This window comes from Vanessa atalanta, chromosome 17, assembly GCF_905147765.1.
Source record: "Vanessa atalanta chromosome 17, ilVanAtal1.2, whole genome shotgun sequence".
NCBI classification, from domain to species: Eukaryota; Metazoa; Arthropoda; class Insecta; order Lepidoptera; family Nymphalidae; genus Vanessa; species Vanessa atalanta.
The window spans coordinates 5,331,484-5,351,245 of record NC_061887.1 but is presented as its reverse complement, the minus strand read 5'-3'; the positions used below and the strand labels follow the sequence as shown (position 1 = coordinate 5,351,245).

The following is a 19,762-nucleotide window of genomic DNA, read 5'->3' as shown; positions in this document are numbered from 1 at the left end:
TAACAGCACTAATAGACTACACGCCTAACTGTTATTACTATAACCTACTTACGTAATACGGAATGTTAATTCCATACACGAAAAATTAAAAAAAAATATATTTATCTATCATTATTTTCGTTTTGGTATTTCAAGTTTGTTTTTAATCTGTGACAGTTGTAATGTGTAGAATGACGTTTGCTACTGAAGTGAAACTTCTTTGAACGAGATGGGAGTATAATTTCAAGGTCGATTACTGTAACATTAAGAGTGGGACTACGTCAAAATACTTCACTCACACAAACACAAGTATATTTTTTATCTACATGTAATTTTAATCTCAGAACCATCACTCATAATATTTCTTATTTTTAAATATGCAGATTTAAGTGTTAAAGAGAAATACAATTATAATAAATGTGATAATTAATCGAGTAATTTTTATTTCACAAATAAATAACTGTAACAAAACAAGCTCATATTGCATTGTTAATCACGCGATGTTTGTTTTGTAAGTAAAAATATTCAAGTAGTGTGCGTGCATATCTATATTAGTACATGTAGTGAGCAGTAGACACCGCGAGTGTGTAATAAAAAAAAGGCAAAGGGAAAAATTAAAATAATTAAAAAAAAAAATTTCCTGTGCTTGGTCATGTATGAAACTACTGAACGAATTTTTCTTGCGGTTTTCTCAGGTTGATGTGAGTTAAGAACGTTATTGTAATTTAAATAAACACGCGGACAAAGTCGCGGGCATCAGCTATTTAATACAAATTATAGTAAACATTGTTAATAAATTAGAAATTAAATACGATGACTTAAAAGTTACAAATAACATTACGGTATGATTATTGTTAAATAAAACTAATACGTTCAAAAAAACAATCTATATAATATATTTATTATTTACGCTATAAATATCTTCTATATAAACAACTAAGTATATAAAAAACGTAAATGACCACATGATTGATTGCCGCGCTGTTCTCGGAAATTTAAGAAATGAGTTATTCGATATATTTTTTTGAGCCAAAATTGTTTGTTGTCATGCGCGGTAACGACGTTGTGAACGAAAATTGGAGTACAAACATTCTTTTGGATATATTCCAAGGTTTCCGAATGTTTGGAGAGTGATAAAGCTCATTTGTCTAAGAACTGATGTGTTATTGATTACTATACAAATAGTTTTGATACTTGTTATTTTTTTACAATATACACGATGGATTTGGGAGTTAATATAATAATTCATTAGTGAGCTATATATGTAACGTATTTTGAATACATTTAAATCCATTATTTGGATAATTCTTCAAAAAATTTGACCACTAAAAATTCTTTTGTTTTTGTTAATTGGAAGGTTTAACGGAAGTAACCAAGTAGCCGAAATTCCAAAACGCTGATGCACACAGGCGGACTGGTGAGGTCAGAAATATATCAGAGGCATGGGAATGAATAACCTATCTTATATATTTAATAGCGTTAGCCGATTTTTGTCCCAGTGATTATGGGACGATGGGTGCATATAAAAAATCGGTTATAGTCTCATTTTGAAGAGCTCCAGCCGTAGATATGTAGATAATAAAAAATAATTCTTGATTGCAATTTACTAAATTATGACTGTATAAAAAAAAATTAAAACAGAACAGAAAACATTCTCACTAAACTAATGTATACTTATTGATATTAAAAATTTCATTTAAAAGAGGTTTTATCATTTTGGCGCCAAACTTCCTAAAAAAACTTCGATCATTTCATTTAATATTGTTACCTACAATAAAAATATATCGAGAGGAAAGAATAATATCGAATGGCATTTTCAAAGGTTCATTAGATAAATTTTATTGATTAGAAAGCACCATAAAACACCGAAATCTACTACCGTTTATAAAAGGCAAAATGCTACGTGTATTTATTTCTTTGATGTATGCATATACATATACATATGATATTTTTGCATATTACTCCTACCATTATTAAACCAGAGAAACCGTGGCGAGATAAGTTAGTTAATCTTTTGATAAATACTGTACTAACTCCTGTCTCGCACATCAACATCTATTTATATATAAGACAAAGTATTTATTATTCAGCGAATGAAACGACAAATCTTGATTAAATACCGGGAATTGTTCAGAATAACACGAACATCTTGAATCTGGCCGTGCAACCGGTTCTTGTAAAAGAACTTCGCAATACGCTGTTTAAATGCATTCGCGTCGTAAGCGCATTTTTTCACGCAATTTTATTAAGCACGTAATATATTATTTATATTTATGATTTTTATAACGTTACTTATTAAGTACAAGTTGTGGTACAGTTTTTGCAAGACCGTCTGGGTAGGTATTACCCACCGATAACAGAATATTGACTTGTATCTATTAGGAAATAACTAATTTATTAATTGCATAAAAATAAATAAAAATAAAACTTTATTTTTTATCGGGAGACATTACGCAAATTATTGGTAATCCCGTACTAGACTTGTTATAGTTAAACATAAAAGTCATGTATCATTTAAGGAAAACGGTGTATGTATATTCAACGACAATACAAAAGGAGGAATGATCAGTTACGATAAGATGCTTTGGATAAAACAAACAATTTAAATTTCGAATGCAAGTTCGCGAAAGAGAGACAAAACATTATTAATTTATTTATCTTTCAAAAGAGCTATCCATCCCAGTTTCGCACAGGTAGAACATAGGTCTGCAAAAAATGTTTATATTGTAATTATACTCTCTATTCCAACGATAAGAGGAGTAAAGCCAAAGAAACAACATTTGACAACAAATTTATATCGATATTATTGGTCGAGGGCTTGATTAATCTATGATATTCAATACGGATTTGTGAAAAAATGGCGTTTTAAACGTCGACCAAACTATTATCGGAATTTTGGAAGTCAAATAAAATTGGCTAAAAGTAGTTAGGTGTAATGGTATCGTATTATAAATGTATATTATATTTGATATATTATTCATAAACTATTGGTAGTGCACAACATAGCTGAGTTATTAGCAAATCGCATGAAATACGTAAATCTAAGGTTTGTTTATCTTTTATACCGCTCATGTCGGTCCCAGCCGGTATGATATTTTTTCCGACGTTTTCAAAAGCTTAATTAATTATTCACATTAAAACCCGTTCAGTTGTTTTTGAATTTATAACGATCAGTGGCGTGTATAGGCGTTAATAAGCAGAGAAGCGATAGTATCGGTTAAATCATGTGACGAACCTTACGTTTACGAGTTGTTACTTGATTTTAAAACCGTTTTTAACCCGTTTCAAATGTTATGTTTTTAAAATTTTGTATTTATCGATTGCTTAGGGCCGGTTCTGTAAGTTTGGGACGTTAAGTACATACGCAAACCCTACCGTGGCGCCCCCTAAAAGGCGGAGAGGGTACTGTTTGTTTTTAGTTGGCATTCATAACCGCAACTTAACCGCAGATCATATGTGGTGAACGTGTATTTTTTCCCAGCGACAACAAAAAATGGTTCTACAGACATACCATTCAATCTGGTCTTATAAATACAAAAAAATATATATTTTTGAATTTCTATATCATTAATTCAATAATTATATGAGGTTGAGGCAGCTTACATATAAAAATTGTATTAGTGTAAAAAATTAAGTATAAGTATTAGTGACGTTAATTTAATTAACATTTAGCTATAAATTATCCGATCCCGCAGTGAAGTTTTTATCTGTTTGAATGAGGTGAGCAGACCGGTAAATGGACCAGATGAGGGTCACCTCCGTCCATAGATATTGGTACTGTATGAAAAAATAACCATTCCTTACATAACCAATGCCCCACCAGCCACCAACCTTGGGCACTATAAATATGACCTTAACTACACTGGCCCACTCAAAACAATGCTAAGTATCCTGGACGTTTATAAAGGTATTTGTTATTATTCTGATATTAAGGATTCTTTTTAAGGCCTTATTATCAAAAAAAAAAAAATGTAAATCAAGAAGTTCATATCAATTGATATTGCATTGAGCAGTTAAGTAACTTTAAAAGATTGAAATGTTAATCTTTACCTTATCATAACACAAATGCAATCCAAATTGTCTCTATAAAATATAACCCACAATTATGTTCAGTAATTGTAAGTGATATCAAATTATAAATTCTTATTATGTGTAACAAATCCTCTAGTGTGAACTCAGCTTATTGTAGAATTCCGTAGTCATGACAATTAAACTAAACAAGGTTGTCCCGAGACACATAAGATATAATTTGTATATGCACAATGCGTGAAGTGAGAACTCAGTACAATAATAACTGAAAGTAATTGAGTAATTTCATTAAGTGTTTCCCATTCATTTGCCTATTTCCTTAATTTAAAAAAAACTAACTATGCATATAGTTAGTTCCTTTTTTAAAATTCAAAGGAACTTTGCCCTATATTACCTTGTTAACGGCAAGCAAAGGTTAAGTTAAAGATTAAATTTGTCATATTTCGAACTAGAAGACGTTCTTAAGTTTGCATTCTGAATTTATGCAAGAATATTTTGTTACGATATAAGGACATTTGTAAGCATTTTGTTACATAAATAAATTTAGTTAATAGACATAAATATAATAGATAGAATTGTAAAAACATTGTTTGTAAAATATGATAAGCTTATGGAATGATAAAAGTCCACTCTAACGATAGTTTCTCTGACCATTGCATGACAGTAAAATTTATTTCAATACTAACATTATGTACATAACATTATCAAGATTAACATAGATAACGTTTCCTTTTTATTATTTTTTTGTTTATAATATGTTATACAACTATATCGAGCTCACCAAGTAGATCTTAGCCCATGAGGTATTATGAATTCATATTATCCAAGAAATCCAAGAAAGCCATGTTAAGTTTACGAGCGTTTGCGTTTAAAATAATAAATGTAATGTTTAATTTGAAATTGTATTTTCTGTGTTCTAGACTTCGCTTAACATATAATAAAATAATTAAAATACAAGTCTCACTCTGCCTGAAGGTGGTTTTCCGTAAGGATAACCAGAACACATCTGATCTATTCCTATTGACAAAGGAGTAAAGATAAACTAACCTCAGATTTACATATTCTTTATGATTTGCTAATAACTGTGTTATATATATATTTAAAAGTTAGCCGTAATAAGAATTACTGTTTTTCGTCCAAGACGGGCACTCAAAGAACTTCCAACAATAAATATTTTAAACAACAAGCAGTTTTGTTATGATCAAATAAATGTATGTATTTGTTATGGTCTTGAATCGTTAAATATATCTTTAATTATAACAACACTATATTTTTATATCCGCTTTAATTTAACTTACAAAGTTCCAATAACGACTGCGCCGTCATTCAAAACGCCATTTTTTCACGTATCCATAATGAACACCATAGACTATTCAAGATCCCGAACAATGATATCACGTCAATTAAATTTCAATTGCCTGTGATTGGAATAGACTACATTCTCAACCTCCAATAGAGCAGCGTCATGGATTAGCTTTGTCCAGATGTTGATTATCATATATTTATATATATAAGGTTTCTTTGGTATTTTTATGGATGTTCCTTTCACATTTAAGGTGATAAAAATGTTTGCCTTGACATACTAAAATATTGAACTCCGCATAATGTTACCGAACACGTGAAGATCAACTTCGAATAAAAAAATGTAAATAAAATGTTAGCATATATATGCGTGACATCATATTTGTGTATTAAAGGCGTGTATTAATTACGTTAATTAATTAGATTTTCACTTGTATAAAGTAATTTAAACTTCCACGTTCCGTTTATTAATACAAGTATATTATTTGTACACGTATTAAAAATAATATCATGTTAATACATTGAATAGACTGATATTTTATATAGTTTTCTGGTGAACAATAATGATTAGAATAACTTCGAGTATTTGAATGTTTTTATTTTATTGTGAAAACTAGCGATCCGACCCGACATCGCACGATTGCAATGCCGATCTTAAATACTACAGTATGTCTTTATATGCATAAAACGTTCACAGTTTTTCAGTCATTGGACAATACAAACTGCTATATCCCTTCGTTTTAAATCTGTAATACCTTCGAAAATATTAATTTAAATTACATGCTATAAAGGGACATTTGATCTATATTAAATGCACAATGCATTTAAGCTACTTAATTTGATAAGAATTAATGCTGTATTTCTTAAAATCGTTTCGAAAATAAGCCAAAGAAATTTAGACTCAGTTTGAAAATCATGTATTATTTTCTTGTTATTGAACACATTTCAAGGTGCATTTTTTATAAAACTTTTTACGTAAACTATTATAATAAATATTTTTGTTGTTTTTATTGATACCTAATACCAATTCAATATTTTTTATTAAATGATATACTCGAACTGGTATTGTAGCAGCGCGCAATAGCTTTTTAGATTTTTTTCCAGCATTGTAAATATAAATATATATATATATGTTTTTAAACGGAGTTCCGAAAGTTTATATAGAATTTATACGACAAATTCTTATACCTATACTTAGACACATTTGATTATGAATAACCTATTTAATAGATTAGTAAAACCCCAGATAACTGAATGCAAATTGGGGACATTTAATCAGCTTATGCGTGAAAAGCTGTACATTTATTCCATCTAACTAATGGACATATTTCATTAAATGAGTATTATAATTATTATACGATTCAATAAAGTATGTCTTCACATCAAGGTCGGTAAGTGATTGTCTCCTACGCGCAACATGAATATGTAAAGACTCTTTAATTTATAAGCCATACAATTTATAAGGTTTCACTTTCAAATGGAATAACTTAAAAATACTTAAGACCATGTCGACGATGAACAAAAATACATTTAGATGGAATATGAATAATAAAAATTATTATAACTACAGATTGTTATAAGGCTTCATAGTACCTATATAAGTTAAGCCTAAGAAGAATTTGAAACAAATTTTATCTCTGACTTTAATTGAATTCATATAAAACCATAGGCATCAAGTTTTTTTGGGAGGGTCATCCTTTTACTAACTTGGTCAAAAATTCATCTCAGTGTGAGTCAGTTCGTTCACATTTTTACCCTTTAACCTTAGAAGTTCATATACTTGTTAACCGACTTGCTAGGTTAGATAAAAAGGTTTAGGGCTCTGTGAAAGCCCTTCTGGGTATCACTTATAACTTATTCTACCCAAACAGCAATGCTTAGTATTGTTGTGATCTGGAGACCAATTGTACAAATTTATAACGCTAATGATACTTCTATTCTATTCCGGTAATCATTACTGAGGATCAATTGTATTATATCAGTTACGATACGATCTAGATTATATTTCGATCTAACTTTGACCGAACCGTAACTGCATCGCTGCCTTTGAAGAATAGTTGAATGGCAACGATTAAATTGCAATTCGATTGCGATAAAAAAAAACTGTCTATGATAGTAAAATTGGAGTCAGTGTTGGAAGGCGTGTAAGCCAGTGTAGCTATAGGTATAAGGGATGTAACATCGGCGATGGAAGGAACTGTTATCCTTAGGACGCAAATTTCTATGAGTGGTGATGTTCGCTTTATCAGGTGGGCCTATGAACTGCGTTGTGTTTAAAATATAAAAAATTGATCAGGTATTCATTACGGTACATTGAAATAGTTTTTAATTGGGGTATGTGTTTGTAACTTATACAATTATTCAGAAGTCACGAACAAACACAGCTCGGTAATAATAAGTTATTAACAGAAACTTTAGCCAACTTATCTTCCAACTTTTCTTTGATGGCTGTAACTCTTGATAAAATATTTTTGATGTCATACCATCGTTTGTTCAAAAGATAATCAAAGCGAAAGAAATATCATGAATAAGTTAACATAAAATATTGTAATAATTGCTCTTTTCAAAAAGAGAGATCAAGGAATCGTCACCGAAGATCGAGGGGTATAAGCCAGGCAGGGCTAACGTATCCTGCATATTAAAGGTTTTTAAATAGTCCCTAAAATCCAATAAAATTAGTTATCATGTCTTATCAAATTATCAGCCAGCGAAGATCTGCTGATTTTGAGTAATAAGATAAAATATAAAACGCCAAAATGTATTAAAGGAAAATGTAAAAAAAAGCACATGCAACTGTGAGCGTGGATGTTGTTAAATAATTAAAAATATAATAATCATATATTGAATAATAAATTAAAATGTACGTAGTAAAATCGTATCCAGCGAAGTAAAGGCTTAATTTTTTATTTCATTTTTTTTAAAAAAAGGTAACTGTCAACTCATTTGTTTCTTTTTATTTATTTAAGAAGGACTGGCAATATTTTACACGATAAAAATAAAAACGTCTCATTATTTAAAAAAAGGATGAAGTTATAACCTTAATCAAATATTAGATTAAGGTTACAAATTATAATATACCTGTTAAATCAGAAATCAGGAAGGATAGAAATGATGTAACAGTCTGTATTAGAATGAGGTCATATTGGTGAGTGTAATACCGCTTGCCGTCACGGTATACGTGTCGGTCCCCAAAGCGCCAAAAGACGATTAACATCGAAGTGTATTTATACAAGAATTTATCTATTTTTGTATGAATACTATCAATACAATACTCTTACTTTTTACATTTAGCGTGGCATTGAACAGCGTTAGAGAATAGACGTGAAACTAGATTGTGACTATAGAAGCCGCCGGTTGACCTCGGGATGAGATCGCGAAGCACTCGTAATGCGACAAAAAATTAACATCGACGAATAAATGTAATCGGAAATTCAGCAGTAAAGCTTTTCTCCTTATTTATGTATTTACGAAGGTACATTACTATTATTTAGTATGATATAAATAACTGTTTGTTGAAAAAAGAGATTCATAATTATGACTATTGGAAAATTAATAGTGAAACGTTATCGACTAAATTTTTTTTTTCATTAAATTGAGATAAATACAGCTAGACTTAGACCTGAAATATATCGTACATTAAGTCTTCATTATACCAAGTCAATAACCGTTTGTAATAACGACGAATTTAAGACAAGAAAAAAAATACTACCGTCCTGTTAGGTATGCACTTATTAGAAAACTACAAAGGAACCGACTCAATGAAACGGTAACTTAAGTATGTTAAATTCATAAGGCAATCAAATGTGATTTGAAAGTAGGTAGGTAGTTTGCAGGCAAATAATTTACTCGGAGCATCCGCAAGCATCAAGAATGTTCGATAAAAGCTTTAGTCACGCCATTTGCTCATTCAAGCTTGCAATTCAAACTTTAACTAAAGAATGAAACCTACATTTATGTGTATATAAGTAAAATAGATTAAACGGATTTTATATAAGATTTTAAACTTAAACAAACTCGAGTTGTCTTTAATTTGCAAGAATATGTTTTTACGTTTAGCGACAATGGTTTTATATTTATAATAAGTTATTGATCTATGACAAATTTAAAGAACGATTTGTAATAATAACGCGTATTAAAATTAAATAATAATAGTATATCATTTTTTATTAATTTTTTATTTTGCCTTTTATTTGTTCCGAGAGGGACAGATTATTTCGCCAATGTCACGTGCGATAGTATGTCATTTGTTGTTTTGTAGATTTAAAATATGTATTTTCGATGATTACCTACATATAATTTTAATTTTTTCGATGATTACCAAATACAAATTTTAGTGTATTGGTTTTTACGTTTTCAACATTTTTTTATAAATAAGAACTTTTTAATTGTAATGGTATAGAGTTTTGTTAATTTTTTTCAGAAATACAATGCAATGAAAATTCAACTCAAAGCAAATCTGCCTGTCTGTTTGCTAACTCATCACGACTAAACCAATGAAGCGTTACTTCGACAATTCAACATGAAGGTAGCCTGGCTCCTGAATTAGCAAAAAAGGACAGACATAAATTACAGGATTTACGAAATTAATATGACGAGGAACAAGACATAGGTCGGAAGGTTGGTTGCTAGTTGCATTATAAATGAAAAAGTTTGTTTTGATATTTTATAGTTTGTTACTCAATTATGCCATATCTGATTAATGGATTCAATTGTAACTTTGTACATACCTATATTATATCCTGGTATTGGACATAGTGTAGATATAATATAATTTAATTTCAATTCATAACTGATATATTATAATAAACGGCCACGGATGAATGAGTAGTAAAATATATTTAAAAAAAAATACAACTGTCTTGTATAATTGTCACCTCCACATTATTAAAGAAATAGAAAGTCTATTGACTATAAGATTGCGTAACACAAACAATGTGAATGTAATACGTGTTAAAATAAGCATTAATTTTGTTTCGAAAATTATAATTTAATTATTTTTTTTTGTTTACTACTAATTCGATAAGAAAAGAAAATAATACATGATGTTTTAGTACAGTACTAGGTACTGAAAAAATATCAGACGTGAAATAAAGTAGCTAGTTATTACAATTAAACAAAATTTAATAATTCAATATTGAACGCGAGAATATTCGTGTTGCATTTAGGTACGAAAAAATATATCACATCATATGTATCATAACATGTGAAGAACCCAAACTCAATATACAAACAAAAATTTAATTTGTTGAATAATTATAAAATTCAAATATCTATTCCCTGATTATCAAGCGTTTCAGAATCAATATTGTCTTTATTAATGGCAATAGAAGGTAGGTAGTACGCAAAGTTCAACTTGTTAGTTATAACAAATTATTATCAATGTCATATTCGAACATGATATTAATTGGCAATGATCGTTCTCATTGCAGAAAATCGTTTATATGTTTCCCTTACATTATATCACGTATACTACTTACATTATAATCACTATTATATTATTGCATTTGAGAAATATATCTTTAAATTCACCAGTCAGGGAAACAATCACATTCTATTTACTTTTAATTTAACCCTTGTCTTCTCAAAACGGCACGTGCGCTTTCACCTTTCAGTATAAACATTAACCAAAACAAATCACTCTACAATCAAAAACATAACTCTTTCAGTGTATATAACGTAGTAAAACAAGGATTAATTACGAATTAATCGTTTTTACAAGAGATAAACAATATTTGTTTATAAATAAAAGCTCTAATTGTCAATACGAAACGATCGCGGCGATGTAGCAGTCAGCAGCGCGAATGAATGTTAAATCACGATACATCCGCGCACGAAGGCAGACGCGCCGGTACTGGGCTCCGTATCGACCTTATGGCAATGAATGGGCCAGCACCGCAGTCTCTCGCTGCAAGCCCGATACTGCACTGCAGGTTTATTTTTGGCAAAACACCCTGGAATCCACAGTCCTCTAGAGAAATAGTGCCAAGTGACCGGGGTTCGTGACATGCAATTACAGTAACCCGTTACAATGCACTCCCGAATCCCAGATATTATTTTTTGCTGAGAAGAATCAAATTTAGACGCATGCGTGACACCAGAACTGTAGCGTTGAATGACCTTGTTCCCACGGTAATAAGTGTGTTTTCTGCTGGATAATATAGGCTTAGAGGTCGAGTCACGGCCGAACAAAAATAAATATCTATCATTTAATGTCACCACGCTGACACACTAATGCAGCAAATGTCTAAAGCGCTATCATGAAATAAGCAGAGCTACAATGAAAAGTTACGACAGGCATTTAAATTCCGAGAAGAAATAAATACTATGTTGGATCGGTCTTATTAAATTCCGGACACATCCTTCTAATTGTTAATCTCGTGGTAGTTCAAATTTATTTATTTTTTTACTTAAAATGCTAGAATTTTAAAAAGGTAGTGTCTTGCTTTTTCCTCTGATTTCTTATTTCTTTTCAAAGTAAATAGGATAATGGATGGTTAGATTTTAAGCCAGATAGTTTTTTCAAATATGGTGTTTATTCTTAAACTCTAGGTCTAGACCCTAGATAAGCGTTTCTCAACCTGCTGGTCACATCATAAAAAGAATTTTGTTATTTAATTTATCAAATATTATAATAAATCTTTCATTAGACATATTTAAAACTAAAACATATAGTGAAAGGCGTTAATTGGCTTTTTCAGTGGTTTGTTAGCGAAAACTATGAATTGATCTTACAATCCTCCTTATCATTTTATTATATAAGTGATTATATTCTTTTTCAGAAGATCCTTGAAGTTGATCACTGGCCTAATGGTAAAAACCCAATGGGATTAAAGGTGTGATATATGAATAGGGTTTTTATACCATTTTATCTAAACTGACTGTAGATCCTAGTAGAACAGCAATATGTATAGGTAAGTGGGATTACGTAAATCAAATTCCACGCTTATCTTGACAGATTTGTCTCAGCAAGATGAACAAGGTTTTATTCAGTACTCTTGTCATAATTTCAATCTCGTTCTAGTATATATGATAAGACTATATTGTTTAATGTCACTCATGCTTATCAAAGCATAATCAGTCGTGTAGAAAATAGGTCCGGCCCGGCCCTAAAATTGTATGCAGTCTGTAAAATATTTCTTCTAGTGAATACTATGTGGTACACGTATTTTTTCTGAAAAAAAAAAATTATTGGATTGGATTAAATGAAAAAAGAAGGCTATTTGTGACAGGGTATCTCCTATAAATTCAAACGTATTTAAAACTATGGCATTAATATGTATATATTAAGTACCTAACACAACGATATTTGGCTCCGTAAACGTAACATATTTTTTTTAGTATGTTCAAATATCTGTTGTACTGTTGATCGAAGATAAAAAATAAAATTTATCTAATAAATTAGATAGGTTTATGTTAGGAAACAACAATCGATTCGAACAATAAGTTTTAACGTTGGATTAGAGAATTTATGCCTTTCACAAGCAGAAAGGCGTCATCGTATATCGTCAATATGAATGCTAACCTTTAAAACCTTTGTAAGTACCATGACTATGTAAATTTTTTTATTTAATTTATGACTAGTTTAACATATTTTTTGTGTACCTATAACGGTAAAATAACTTAAGTTTTCCGATTTATACAAAATTGATACGAAATCGCCACAAAGATAGGTCAGAATTTTGATTATCACGATTTAATCAAGCCAATCGAAAATCAGCTCTATTAACACCATCTCAATTTAGCCAATCAGTATTAAGTAAACAAATTACGAACATTATTCTATAACGAAAAAATATTTTTCAGTAAATCCTTCTAGTTTATATTAGAGAGGTATAAATAACAAATTAAACCATTTTTTTATAAATATACATTATGACTGGCAAGTTAACCGAACACTGAAGAAAGTGACCCTTACTAATAATAATATAATTGTGAAAGTATGTTCGTTTGTCATACTTTCACGCTTGAACGTCTTTACTAATTGTAGACTAATTTGGTTAGACGACAATAATTACTAAAGCTTTGTTATTCGTAGACGGATATAGGCTTTTTACGCGAATGAGTAACACGAATAACATACGAGGGAAGCCACGGTCTAAATATATAGTTCTATTTATGATGTTTGACCTCACAGTCATCGGAAACGGATGAAATTTATCGGCAACGATAAAAAATGATGCACGGAGTACCTACCTATCTTTTAAACAAAATTGTATCCTGTTGGAAAGCTAAATGATCAAAAGTATATATACGTCCTGCTTTATGATGATATGATCAATTATTTATTTTACATACAGTTACATTTTATTGAGTTATTGTCCATCGAAATATATGATCAAAATAAACTATGAAAGTAGGTAGCAGGATTATATTAAATTTCACCACAAATTCGTTATGTATGTAGATTCTACCGATAATAACCGACGAGAAAGTCATGAGATACGAGCTCTTTAATTACTAAACAATTTAAATCAAATACAATCCCATTTATACAAGTATATATCCTACCTAAAAGTCGACAAAATAGCAACACCGATTTTTATCACCTAAATAGGTAATCTTTAAAGTTGAATGGTATGTCTAGTTGTGTTCACCAAATTGTAGTGATTATAAGTGTTATTTATATTTTTAATTTTAAAAGTAAACGCTGTTACAGCTAAAAATAACATCTATTATCTTGCGTTTCGTGTGTATGCTTAGAAACGAAAGAACTGATAACTAAAATTGGTTTATGCTGTAGTTATTTGTTTGTTTATTCTATAAGTTTTGGGTTGAAATTTTGCGTTTAAATAAGGTTATGTTATTTTTAACTCAAAACACGAGGTATAGGTATTTAAAATTGTACAAAACTAAGCAATTATTAAGTGTGTGATAGTTTAGATTTACATTTAAGCATCGCTCTAGTAATAGCATTACTTAGTGGTATAGCTTCGCGCAACCCTGTTTGGGTAGGTACCCTCCACTCATCGCATATTCAGTATTGTTTTATTCCGTTTTGAAGGATGTGTGATTCAATATAACTACAGTAAAGAGTAGAATAATACATGAACTACAGCCACAACCGCCGTAACGTCTCAGTACCCAAGTTTGGTGGAGTATTATTTTTGTAAGGAATATTTCATAGGTCACCAATGAGGCGATGGTGAACTATCGTTCACTCATTTTCCCGTCCGCCTACATATTTTAGAAATAAAAAATAATATTATATTACAACAATCTTCAAAATAATGTTGACCAATTTTTATCCCTTTATTGGGAGTTCGATTTGATTAAACACAAATAATAATGTAATAGTGTTACAAAATTTTAAAGGTAAAGTAAAGGTACCAGGCATTTTCAACAGCACGGTAAGTTGTAATACAAAGATCGACAGGAGCACAGTATTTCAAAACTATTGTCACTGGTATGATGAGTTACCTAGATTTTGGCCCTTTGTCTAAGTGTTGGTGTGAATCAGGGATGATTGGGAGCTCCGAAGCCGATAAAAAAATGTTTATTATTATTTTTGCAATGTGTTAATTGTTTTATTACGACTTTTTAATTTTTTTCGTCATTACCTAATACCAAATAAATAACCTACATGTGAATAAAATGTTACCTTGTAATGTTATCTTTTACTATTTCTAAATAATTATATATTTGTAACTAACAATAAAGTAAGCCAAATTTACATATCGATAACAGCCCTGGTGTAAAAGTGCGACTTTTACACCAGGACTGTACTCAATGAACTTCCAGAAGAATTAAGTTATCGTTGCTATACTGCTAATCGCAAAATCTTTCCTATATTACTTTTACAGTATGGGTTTTGAATTTCCTATTGTAATTTATTTATTTTTTGTTCATGTAGGTACTTTAACAAAAGACAAAATCAAAACAAATCAAATTTGTTTGGCATTTTGTTAGGAAGTACCTACCGTTATAAGTAATTGCGTCTATTTCTGTACAGACACGTAATAGGGCGACATAAAGCAATGACAAGACTCATGCATAACCATTTCGGTGACAATCAACGACCATTCAAAGGAAGTACGCCGTTTAAAGTAACTATTTTAAGACGTGCTACCCACAGACGAATGCGTAGGAACTCGTGGAGGTCTTCGTGTTAACTCTAGAAACAATTTGCCTATCGATTTATATACCACGTATATTTTAGCAATATTTAAATATATGTTTTAAAATTAAATTTACGTATGACCTACATAGTTTACTATTACTAAAGGGAAAGTCAACAGTGGAATATTAAAGGACTCTTAAAGTGAATTTCAGTATTATAATCAGTAGTATTGTATAGTACTTTAAGATGTAACATCATACTTAAATAAATATATTAAACATGTGCCCTTGAACTTAGTAGAAATTGTATGTACGTATTAGTTTCTGATATAAATTCTTATGGATTTCAAATGTTATCCGAATACATTTGGTTTTATTACGAATTATTCTGTTTATATTGAATTAACCTTGGCACAAGTCTATGATTTCAGATGTAAACGAACATTATGAGCAATGGGTCATATTATGATGAAACCAACGATCTACATCCTTATTACGAATATTATGTTATTTTGGTAAGTGCTGACTAATGAAGGATAACAACGAATAATTGATAAACTCATACGTAAAAACAACTGATAAGTAAAAAAAATAAACGAATAAAATCTTTAAATAAAGTATTTAGTCCAATAATAAAATTGCGAATATTAAATTAAATTGCGAATTATCTCGGTGATCAAGTGGTTATTTTATCACGTATTGGATTCGAAGCTTGGGTTCTGCATTCCATTGTTGTATGAGAATGAGGCATGAATTGAATTGAGAGAGTGCTCGTTTATTTTCCCTAATCATTTCTATAATAATTCTTACGCAGATTTCCTATTTCTGAAATTAGGTCAGGACTTTATATTTTAAACCACTCATAGTATAATAATAAATATGAATGTAAGAATAGCACCATCAGGGTGCGTAGATCAAAATTTCTTAATTTGGTAGGTAGGTACCGACATAAATATGTTGCCTTAACAATAAAATAATATATGCAATAAAAAACACTTTGAATATTACAAAACGCACGGGAAGGAGAGTAGGAGAAGGTTAAGGAGCAAATTTTGGCATTTGTGTTGATATAACGATAATATTACATCCGCCGATCGGTTAAGGTTTATGTGTTGTAACTGTGCCATTTCTGACCTAAACACATGAACAATTAAATATTTATGTTTAAATTAGTGAATGCAAAGAGCCTTGCTACTAGACATTCTGCTTAGGTACTCATAATTACTCAAACGCGATTAATAATATTAGGAATTCTTCCTTAATTGAATTGATTATTTATTGAAGGTCGATGACACACAATATGTCGATGATATAATGGCACGCCCTTAAGCGATTGTCAACGGTTAATTCGAAAATGTAATGGTTCATAGGGTCTTTGAGCATTGAAGTGTTTGTATAGAAAATATTATTCAAATGATTTAATGCAATAAAGGAAATTAAACAAAATGTAGACGCATTTTTGCCATCTAAGACGCAAATGAAAAGTTATAAAAATCATAGGCGTGAAAAATAAAATTATTAATTTACAAATTCATTAAATATAAGCTTTTTCAGTAAATATATACATACAAGGCACATGTTATATATACACTTACATATTAATTAACATATAATATTATTATTTACTAATATCGTCCTGACCGATGTCAACCATGGTTTGCAATATCAAGAGAGACCTGACTGAGGGACCAACTACACGAACACACACTACACATATTACAGGGGACAAGTGTGTGCGCAAACACAGGTACAGTCTCCCCTCACTTTCATAATTCTGTGGGAATGCATACTCGACACGTCCGGTTTACGTGCTTTCCGAGGCACACACTTCCAGACTCCGGGCTGTTACTGAGAATTTTTCGAAAAATCCAAAAACTTTTTATCGGCCTGGTCTGAGAATTAAAACCAGAACCTCGGGATCAGTGGTCTTATATCTAACCAACGAGTATTACATATTACACAATACGTATATTACCAATGGAGTGGAAAGATATTATGTCCAGATATATTATATTTCATTGTTTCGATGATCCATAGTAAAACAAAGTAAAGAAACAGTGTATATATGTCCCATCGCTGTGTAAGGGCTACTCTTTCCCTTTTAAGGAAAGGATCAGGAACGGAGTAAAGGATATGGTTTCCTCGCGATGTTTTCAACAAATTTTCCAAGTTTTAATAACGAAGGTCAGAATTTTATTGTTACAGCCGGGAGTCAATCTATTGCTATAAACTGTCGATGTGTTAGTTGAATTGGGGCCCAGTTTTTATCGGCCTTTTCGAAGCGAGCAATTTTTGGTTGCACCTGGATAGCTATGATATATTATTTAGTATTTAATCGAATGATATAGTTTTTAAATTTATTTATTTATTATATATTATTATTTTAATCAATATGTAATGGCCAAGGTAACTTAGGTATATATTTATTTGGATAACGATTAATAAATTATTCATTGTTTTACTGACTAAACACCGTCATAGCTCAGCAACTTTGTACAGTATACTGATACATATATTGCGGATTCAAATGGATAGCCATCTAAATGATCACTACTAAGTCAGTCAGAACGCACGTCTGGCTGACTCTGCCCCAAGACCAAGAGACCAGGTGCTCTCACTCGACAAAGGAACAGACACACTACTGATAGATTAAATCTTTTTATTTCCATCAGTCGGCTGTGTAACAAGATAGGTGCCTGTCTTATACATTTTACAATTGACGTGTGACTGACAACCTATAAAACGTTAATCATGTTGTGCATTATTGTCATTCTAATAAATGAGGTTGTATACATAAATTGATTATCTGTATCCATTTATATAAACCTTCCTCATTTATCACTATTAGTGTTCCAAATCCGTTTATAAGAAGAAGAAAGCGGAGTTTTGTTTTGTACTAAGTAATTATAGATATGAGTAGATTATTACTTAAGCAGAAAATATATACTGCCCTTAGACATAAATATAATAGAAGAATGAAATAAACTCGTATTCTGAGACACTAAATTAATAAAATTTGGGCTTTCTTCGTAGTAAACTTATAAGTTTTTTCTTAGAGGTTTTTTCGTCTGTTAACAAATTATGGACTTGTCAAACTTCAACGGCAGTAAAAAGAGTATATAAATAATCATTGCGTTAGAGGCATTAATGACTAATTGACTAATGTATTTAAGCGGATTGTGGTAGTACGCCTGGGTCAATGAAATTATTCAGAATCAGAAGTAACGTTGCCGTAAACTTAAAGGCGACCTACTTTACTTTTGGTTTTAGTTCTCGTACGGGTTATATTTGACTTTTTTGTATCCAATTATACGGACTGGCAGACTTGGTGTAGTGCTAGTGCCATCAGTTGCTACGCCATAAAATAAACGACCAAAATTATTAATGCGAAGAAGTGCAAAGCTGGTAGATCAATTACACTTAGACCTTCTAGCTTTGCACTTTGTCTGATGGGTGATGATGATGAGGTCTGATTTTGGGACCTAATGATTGTCATAAAGAAACGACAATCTTTTCAACTGGAATTGCCTGGCTTAGAGATAGAATTATCCAAAAACACACGTGCACCGGTATAATTACCGGTAAGGACTTCAAAGATAGGAGTAAATTGACTACTACTCAACTTCTCTATTGGATTATTATTATTTTCCTTTACATCGTAACACTTTATACTTTCGATGCTCTTCACTGATTTTAAAGAAATCAATCGATCCGCGAAAATTGTCGAGTGGAAGAGGACATAACTCCACGCCGGCCTTTTGCGTCGGAAAAGGATGCTTTATCTATGACGGGTGTAGCTAAAAGACGAATGTAACATTCAAGGTCGAGACTTAAGTACAACATGCGAAAGAGCTCGTTAATGCAGGTGACGATGACCTCCTGACCGACCTACGATATGTCGCCGTGGCCAAAATCACAAGTGCCAAGTGTTTGCTCAAATACAGGTGTACTCTAACCCCTTACACTCTTAATCACAAGGAACGGCAAATCTGACAGACCTCGGGATTCCAGTCCAAAACCTCGGTATCTGCGGCCATATTTCTAACCACTATTACGAGGTAGTCAATGTTTTTTTTTTTTTAATAAAGAGCACACCTACCACAGCAAAGTAGTAGATATATCCAAAAATCTAACCATAAATCTCTAAAAAATAATAATATCACTTTCTCACTTTTCCTAAAATACATACATACTCAAAATAAGCTTTATTCAATTAGAGTGCAGTTACTATAAAAGTGCTTTTATATAATAATAAGCCTTATTTTGAACATTGAATTTAGAAAAAAAAGACCCATTAATAAACAATGTAGTTACTTTTTCAAAAAGATGGAATATATATGCATACTTAATAAATAAAAAAACTATTATAATTATTACATATGTATTTTTTTTTATA

General features: G+C 30.8%; 1 protein-coding gene across 5 annotated transcripts in view; it reads right to left on the bottom strand.

Moving 5' to 3' along the window:
• LOC125070551 (carbohydrate sulfotransferase 11) overlaps nt 1-11,226 on the bottom strand; it is a 51,308-nt gene extending 40,082 nt beyond the window's left edge. Inside the window, exon 1 of one of the 5 annotated variants that reach the window (XM_047680461.1) lies at nt 10,788-11,226. The gene's annotated coding sequence lies outside the window, so the exon portion shown is untranslated. The remainder of the gene's footprint in view (nt 1-10,787) is intronic. The other 4 variants (XM_047680456.1, XM_047680459.1, XM_047680458.1 and 1 more) reach the window with 4 other exon arrangements.
• Nucleotides 11,227-19,762: the final 8,536 nt, after the last annotated feature.